The 8,965-nt window shown below is 41.6% G+C and overlaps 1 long non-coding RNA gene across 1 annotated transcript in view; it reads right to left on the bottom strand.

Annotated features, from left to right (window-relative positions):
• The window catches only part of LOC121844645, a 21,715-nt gene extending 14,339 nt beyond the window's left edge, over positions 1-7,376 (bottom strand). Inside the window, exon 1 of the long non-coding RNA XR_006082092.1 lies at positions 7,037-7,376. This is a non-coding gene — a long non-coding RNA (uncharacterized LOC121844645). The remainder of the gene's footprint in view (positions 1-7,036) is intronic.
• Between the last annotated feature and the right edge of the window lie 1,589 nt (positions 7,377-8,965).

The following is an 8,965-nucleotide window of genomic DNA, read 5'->3' as shown; positions in this document are numbered from 1 at the left end:
ATGAACTGTAACTCAGTAACATCGTTGAAATTGTTGTGTTTCTATTTTTGTTCAGTATAGAGAATGATAGGGCCTATTTCATTATAATAAACATGGTTGGTTGCTTGAAGGACTCAAAGGGTACTGAGCACTGTTGAGCACAGAGGGAATTACATAGACATATGCTTTTAATTGAGATTTGTTCACAAATGATCCTCAACTTATTTTCCTCAGTTATAGAGATAAATGACTAGGTTTCATCATGAGACTAAGCTAAAAACACCAACACATCATGTGGCCAGATTATCCACACTGTTATGATGTTAAAGCTGAGAGGCAGAAGCCTGTTAGTAGGACTATAAACCCAGATAAAACTGATCCGTAAGAGTATATGCTATGACCCATTTAAGAGCTGAGAGAGAAACCTGTTAGTAGAACTATAAACCCATATAAAACTATTCCGTAAGAGTATATGCTATGACCCATTTAAGAGCTGAGAGAGAAACCTGGCCTGTGGAAAACACAGCCCAGCTGTCATGCCGCGACTCTCAGGCTTCCCTCGTAAGGATGACAAACTCCCATGAGCAGCAGTGGGGCCCTTGACCCGGCTTGTCCAGGGCTTCCCTGGGGCTGAACTCCTGTCCTGCCCGGGGTCGCAGCGGAGGGTGATCTATTGGTCGTGTCCGTCCGGCTCTGCTCTCCCCTGGCCCGGCCCTCCCCGCCTAGCTGGAACAACGGTGCTGTGTTTTGTTAGCTACCGGAAACAGGCCCTTCCTCTCGGTAAACACAGGGACTCGTTCATGGACTGCATGGCAGCGGCACGCGATGTTCATTGTCAGAACAGCAGTTAATCTTCGAGGGGGTAAATGGACGGTCAAGGGGATGAGCGTGCATGTAGCCCCAGGGACGCGCAGTTATCTGGAACCGACTGATGAGTCCTTGAGTGCGTAAAGCGGCCATTGATAGTGGATAATAGACCTATAATCCAAGTAGTGCACGATAATTATTCTACATGTTTACAATTATTAAACAAGATTGTTCTTTCTACACGCAGAGTGTATAAAACATTAGGAAAACCTGCTCTTTCCATGAAATACACTGACCTGGTGAATCCAGGTTAAATCCACTTCATATTAATGTAGATGAAGGGGAGACAGGTTAAAGAAGGGTTGTGTGTGTGTGCCATTCAGAGGGTGAAGGGACAAGACAACAGATTGAAGTCCCTTTGAACGGGTTGTGGTAGGAGGTGCCAGGCGCACCGGTTTGTGTCAAGAACTACAACGCTGCTGGGTTTTTCACGCTCAACAGTGTACCGAGAATGATCCACCACCCAAACCACATCCAGCCAACTTGACACAACTGTGGGAAGCATTAGATTCAATAGGGCCAGCATCCCTGAGGAATGCTTTCGACACCTTGTGGAGTCCATGCCCTGATGAATTGAGGCTGCTCTGAGGGTGTGCAAATCAATATTAGGAAGTTGTTCCTAATGTTTTGTACACTCAGTGTATATTAAATGTTGGATAATAATTGTAAAAATGTGCAATGATTATTGTGCACTAATGCCAGCTGGTAGGCCTATGGTGGAATTGAGTTTTATTAAGCAAGCCCATAGCCGAGTTGATTACAAACCATAATCTGTATTTTTAAACCACGGGCACGGCCAAGAGAGAATACAACAGGTTGTAGTCTTTAATGTCAAATATGTTGTCCAAATATTCAATTTAGAGTACAACGTCGAGGATGTTGATTTTAATCAGGTTGCTCTCCCAAGACGCAGGCGCATCTGATCCACGTCAAAACCTTGGTGTCAATAAAACATGTTTAATCATAACATGTCATTTATGCTGTTATGACAAATCTTACAAATATTGTTTTGCAAATTCAAAAAGAACGAAGACATGGGTCATACATAGGCTAACACACAAGATGTATTGCGTAAAACAGATATGATGCTGCATTCAAAACAACTAGGAACTGGAAATTCGGAAATCTTCGACTTCCAAATTTAGTGCATTCATGACAACTGGGAACATGGGGGAAAAAAACGAGCTCCGACTGGACAACTTCTTTTGAAAGGTCATCCAACTGAGAATTCTAAGCGACAAACTCGGACATCTTTCTAGATCTCCGACTTTCCAACCTGTAGATCTAGGACGTCACGATTTGACCTCGTTTTTTCCCACGTTCCCAGTTGTCTTGAAAGCACCATGAGCTGCTTCCCACTGGGCACCGATGTCAATTCAACATCTATTCCATGTTGGTTCAACGTAATTAAATTGAAACGACGTAAAAAAAAACAACGTTGATTCAACCAGAGCATGCCCAGTGGGTTCATCCTAGATCAACATGCAGAATACCAATTTAATGTTATTAAAACATATAATTATAATTAAGTTGAGTGTTTTTTTCTTCAGAGAGGCCAAGGAAAACCCACAGGCCTACAGTCCAAAAGCTGATGCCTGCCTCCAAGCCATAAAACACGGGATAACAATCTGTAGTAGAAATGTGGGGAAACCATTGACTGTATACACTCTCACATTCAAAGTGAATTTATTATGTGGCAGAAGATAGAGGTCGTGTGAGTAGAACTTTTACGACACCTAAACAAATGAACACATGGGGATGGGAAGTTATTACACACTAAACCGTGCCCCTCTCCCTGTCTCCCGTCTCCTTATGGAATGCAACGGGAGGAGAGAAATGGAGGATCCTAAAATGGACTTGTCTTGCTAAAGATGTCAGATAAAAACTTTGATAATTTGAATAGATCGATTCACTGCGTGTCATCTCCCCCCGCCCCGTCCTCTCCTGACACCCACAGATGGCCTAGCCGCCCGAGTCAGCAGTCTCCTGCGACTCACTCTCCTCCTCGTGTCCGAGGTGAGGCGCTCAGACCAGGGGGGGATCCAGAGGCTCCAAGCCTAGGACATAATTAATGGTAAGATCCGCTGCAGGTTGTAAAACAGACAGCCTTGGCCACCACTGAGCGGCAGCCAGGAGGAACTGTTTACCAGATAGAGAGCTGATAACTGCGAGGCTCTCGTGCGCTAATGGTAGGAGGGGGAATGCGGCTGTCTCGAGCTGTGATGGAGCGATCATCCCCTTTAGGCACTAATGCGGTGGAGTTTATATACAGACCGTCCTTCACTCACTCACACACTCTCTCTCTCTCTCTCCCACACACACACACACACACACACACACACACACACACACACAGCGAGAGAGAGAGAGACATACACACCACTTTTTTAAAGATGGATGAAGAATACACAGATATGATAGCAGCGCGAGACATAGTCATGTTCCAGAGTAATCTGTAATATATTTCATCATAAAGGCTTTCCCCGGGCACTTGGAAGCCCTAGGAAAATTAAGCCGCTATGATAAGATTAAACCGACAGCAGTGACGTTAAAAACATTTTAAATGTACCATTCATTACTCATTTTAGGCCAAACGTCACAGCTGGGTAGCATAATCAACAGGTAGACCTGAGCCTATATGCAGTCATAATTCCCGAACTACTAAATAGTTGGCAAACGACAACGAGTGGTGGGACATTCCTACTTAAATCAGAAGCAGCACAGATTTATCAGAGTGCTAAAACGTAACGGCATGTTTTTACTTCTAATGATAACAACGGAAGTGGGGCGCATTCATTGTTAATGATTTTAAACTCGGTGGTGATTGAATTTCTGCTTACATTGAAGAGAACCCGTTGTCTATATAAACCCGTGATCCCCACGGGATTTGGTTTATTTCTTCATTCTCCATCGAGTCATCTGAACCCCTAGAAGTATTTTTTTTTAAATAGAGTATTTAAAAAAAATAGAGGATGGAGAGGAACGCATTTGTCAAAATAACATGTTTTCTGCGTTGTGTATAAATAAAGCTAATGTTTTTACGGATCATTATTTGCATCCTATAAATGTTTCATTCCCGTTCCATTTCCCACATAAATCAGGCACCCCTCTGCCGGTAAAAGTCGGTCGTTTGTCACCGGGCTCTGGCGTGCTCCGTGACAGAATAGGAGAAACAGAAGTACCATTAGGTAAACTATTCAACGCCACAATTTATACAACACCCAACGCGCGGGTATAAACAGAGAGGGGTTGCGTCACCCTACAGTATTTAGGGTTCTGTCATGCAGGACCCAGTCACAGAGCTTTATGGCTCAGTCCGGATTCTAAATTAACATCGTTTTGCAACCCGTGCACTGCATTTCTTATGATATGGCCAAACCCGTCTGTTTTCAGTGCACATATAGCCAACTAAGAAAGTTAGGAATTTTAGATGACACGTGGAAAACATTATGAGGACAGCAGAAAGTTTCGTTGAAAAAATAGATTTAGTATAATTAGGACTATTATTATTATGAGCCTACCAATATATGCCTGTGGCTTTTAGGTCTACAATGATATGAGAAAGTTAACAGATTACATTTCTTCCTCAATCATAGTCTTAATATAAACAGGCTATATGTGTTCGCACCTGTCCGGAAAAGGCTCACCTTATCCGAGAAGGGAAGCTATTTACGTGGCTAGTTTAGGCTGCTTGTTGACAATCATTACTTTGGAGCGCCTGTCGGGTGTCTGTCTGACCGGTGGGCTCAGGGCAGGGAGGGCCATGCGGAGACTTCACGGATCAGTGAGATAGTGTCTCCCATTGTGGCTAATGGACTATTAGTCCTATTAGTGACGCGACCGCCGCTGCACTGTCCAAACAACCCCGGGAGGCTGGAGCACCGCACCACACAGTGACGCGCCACCACACACTTTTACGTGCATCTTTATTGGGCTGCAGAAGTGGACAGTGCAAATTTGAGACCAAGTCTAAAGATAATTTATATACTGAAAAATTATTGATACTTGTTTTCTGGCCTTATTTTAATTTTCATAGTTTGCCATATACAATTGATTCGTTTTTTCTCCTCAGTCTACACACAATACCCCATATTGAGGAAGCAAAAACTTTTTTTTTAGATATTTTTGCAAATTTATATAAATAAAAAACAACTGAAATACCTTATTTACATAAGTATTCAGACCCTTTGCTATGAGACCTGAAATTGAGCTCAGGTGCATCCTGTTTCGATTGAACATCCTGAACAAGTTGTTTCTACAAGTTGATTGGAGTCCACCTGTGGTAAATTCAATTGATTGGACATGATTTTGAAAGGCACAAACCTGTCTATGTAAGATCCCACAGCTGATAGTGCATGTCAGAGAAAAAAAAACATCTGAGGAAAGGTACCAAAAAATATCTGCATTTCTTGAAGGTCCACAAGAACACAGTGGCCTCCATCATTGTTAAATGGAAGAAGTTTGAAGGCACAAAGACTCTTCCTAGAGCTGGCCGCCTGGCAAAACTGAGCAATTTGGAAAATGGCCTTGGTCAGGGAGGTGACCAAGAACCCGATGGTCACTCTGACAGAGCTCCAGAGTTTCCAGAAGGAAGCCATTCCTCAGTAAAAGGCACGACATGCCGCTTAGAGTTTGCCAAGAGACACCTAAAGGACTCTCAGACCATGAGAAACAAGATTCTCTAGTCTGGTGAAACCAAGATGTTTTGGAAGACTAGTCAGGATCGAGGGAAAGATGAACGGAACAAAGTACAGAGAGATCCTTGATGAAAAACTGCTCCAGATGGTTCACCTTCCAACAGGACAATGACCCTAATTACACAGCCAAGACAATGCAAGAGTGGCTTCAGGACAAGTCTCTGAATGTCCTTGAGTGGCCCAGCCATAGCACGGACTTGAACCCGATCAAACATCTCTGGAGAGACCTGAAAATCGATGTGCAGGACGAACCCCATCAAACCTGGCAGAACTTAAGATGATCTGCAGAGTAGAATGGGAGAACCTCCCCAAATTCAGGTGTGCCAAGCTTGGAGCGTCATACCCAAGAAGACTCAAGACTGTAATCGCTGCCAAAGGTGCTTCAATAAAGTACGGAGTAAAGTGTCTGAAAACATACGTGAATGTGATATTTTTATTTTTATATATTGCCGTTGTTGATTCATTATGCCTATATAGCCTAGAAAAATCAGAAACACTTACCTTACATTTTAATTCTCTATACTTTGATAGAAATAAACCCTTGGGTTTTTAAATAAACCTTTGATATTGCCGTTGTTGATTCATTATGCCTATTCTATAATAACCCAGGGATAAATATTTGAACGTTATTTTTGGATGCAATAATCACTTTTTTAACTCTATTTTTATGTTAGTGCGTCAAAGTGAGTAAAAGTCAGAAGAATAACCCATTGTTAAACGGAAATGAATAGGAAATGAATATATTATTTCACTGGATACTTCCTACAGCAATTTCCAAATAAAATAACAATATTTTCGTTGATTTTAGAAACAAAATGCCATTCATGAAAATAGAAAGACCTAATAATGAAATTACAGTAGGCCTTATACCAATGTATGATCCATTATCAAAGCCGATTGTTTATTTAATGTACATTTTTTATGACACCATATGACACCATAAAACGTGTTACTGTGGAAGGAAATTATTTTATGCTCCTTTATCCGAATAAAGAAATAAAGTTAAACCGCCTTGTATTGAAGAACTGTCAATACAAACTGCAGACCAGTCTGCTCAGCTGCTCCTGACTCAGTGACGTAGGGAAAGCCACCTGCAGAAACGATGCAAATGTCCATTAATCAAATCAGCTGACTGGTTATCTGACCACTGTTGTTGTAGTCGCAGCATGCGGCAAGAAAACATAACCGTTATCTACATACAGTAAGAACAAACAACAACACAGATAGGCCGACATGTTTTGTGATTTTACCGTGATATAAACTATTGCGGTGTAGTAGGCCTATCAAGTTCATCAGAACACTAATAACAGAGAGCGAGACCACAGCAGCAGACCAACGTTTTCGCGCAAAGGAAGGACGCATTTTTGGAAGCTACAAGACATCAATCTTCGATTGTGAAAGTATTTTTTTTTACGCATGGAAACGTTCCTTATTCATAGACCCTATAGCCATGGTCTGGTCTCCCATCGTGTTTGTTATTGGAGGCATCTTACCTTATGAAAATAACCTAATTGTCCATAGTTATTGTCCAAAACAAACAAACGAACCGGTCATCACACGTGCACTCTTCTCAGTAACTTTAAGTACAAAGATTGTGTTTACTTTGAGCCCGGGCCTCCCTTTAACTCTCTCAAACCGGCCGCGAGGCTCGAGGCCCGGGGAAGAAGACGCTGTCCCAATCTAAACATCGCGAGCGGATGAGATTATCTCTCGTCTCGCTCCCTTCCCTTTTCTCTCCACTATAGGCTGCCCAATGGTTCCAACCGCAACCAAGCATTCGGCCCTGGCGCCTATACTTGGCCACAATTGACAGACGACAAGAGGTGTAGCATTTCCTTTTGTTGACCCCCACCCACCCCCCTTACCCTCTACCCTTCAGCCCCGACTCCTTTCCCAAAAGGAAAACGCCAGGAAAACGCGTAACACTGAAATGTCAGTGAAATCTCATCCCCTCCCGATGTGACACAGAAAACAAATGAAATATATCGAAGAAAATTGTTTGAAACAGCAAAGACCAAGGCCGGCGACGGGCTATTGTTCTTCCATTTTGATTTATCGTAATACTTTAACACTTAGAACAAGGCGGCAACATACTTTAATACCTGCAATTAAACATATCAAATAGTTCGGATATATATTAGGCCTTGGCTTATGTGATACATCCCGCCATAAAGCAGCCTCAGCATCCAGAGAGAGAGACTTGGTGTCCCCTTGTGCTCATGTTTGGATCACGGCCCGGCGCGGAGGAAAGAGACGTCATGTGGCGTAATAAGGTGAGAAAATCCGAGGGTCCTGTGTTTTGTCCAACAGCGTTTGATTCTCAACGCTTTTCCGGTTCTCGTCGTTTCTGTTCGGAAGCTAAGGCTGCAGTCTATAACGGGGTAATTAAATGTTGGGGACTGACTAACCGGTCTGTCATCCTATGCACCTAAAATAACAGCAGGATAATGAAGAATAAAGGACAAAAAGGCACAGATATTTCTGAGCAAATTAATGCAAATAAATATAATCAACGTTAACATATGAGTTTGCCAAAAATAACAACAACGATTACTGTTATGAATATGTGATAAAAGCATAATAGCTCATGAGTTTGACAGCACAAATTAGTTTTTGCAAACGTTGATTGTGAATAATAATGATAATAATCATTATAATTATAATTATGATTCACAATCAAGGTGTTCAAAAACGAATTTGTTCTGTCGTATCCAAATAGCCTTCACCTACTAATAACTTGAATTAATAAATCACAATTGTATAAATGGCGTGATCATGAGTAGAACACAGTACAACTCTCTCTACAATTACTTTTTTAGGCCTAGTTTTATATTGGGGCGGCAGGGTAGCCTAGTGGTTAGGGCGTTGGACTAGTAACCAAAAGATTGCAAATTCAAATCCCAAGCTGACAAGGTACAAATCTGTCGTTCTGCTCCTGGCAGTGGCAGTTAACCCACTGTTCCTAGGCATTCATTGAAAATAAGAATTTGTTCTTAACTGACTTGCCTCGTAAAATAAAAATAGAATAAATATTCTATCTCAATTATGTTTTATTTTTCGTGAAGGCATATTTTCATTGAATGTACCAAACAAATACAATTCAAAAAGGTTGATCACATTTCGTTCATAGAACAAGCATATGCCACTATGACCATTTAAACAAGGAAAGAAGCGTTGCGTTTAAAAAATAGCCATGTGAATTTGCACGAGGCTACCAAAATATTCAAACTATAAAAATGTACTTCCGTGCAATTACACTTTCACGCAGTATGATTCATGCAGGAGAAACATTTGGCCTAAATGTAAACAACGTTTTAAAAGGCTACAATAAATGTATGTTTTTCGAGATGCTTGTTTTTTTATAAGAAGTTAATGGAAAAATGTTTCAGTCGTTCGTGTAGCTATCGAAAATATTTCATCCA

The sequence above is a fragment of the Oncorhynchus tshawytscha genome, unplaced genomic scaffold (assembly GCF_018296145.1).
Source record: "Oncorhynchus tshawytscha isolate Ot180627B unplaced genomic scaffold, Otsh_v2.0 Un_contig_7554_pilon_pilon, whole genome shotgun sequence".
Classification (NCBI taxonomy): Eukaryota; Metazoa; Chordata; class Actinopteri; order Salmoniformes; family Salmonidae; genus Oncorhynchus; species Oncorhynchus tshawytscha.
The sequence above is the reverse complement of the archived record's forward strand: the minus strand, read 5'-3'. Positions and strand labels throughout refer to the sequence as shown.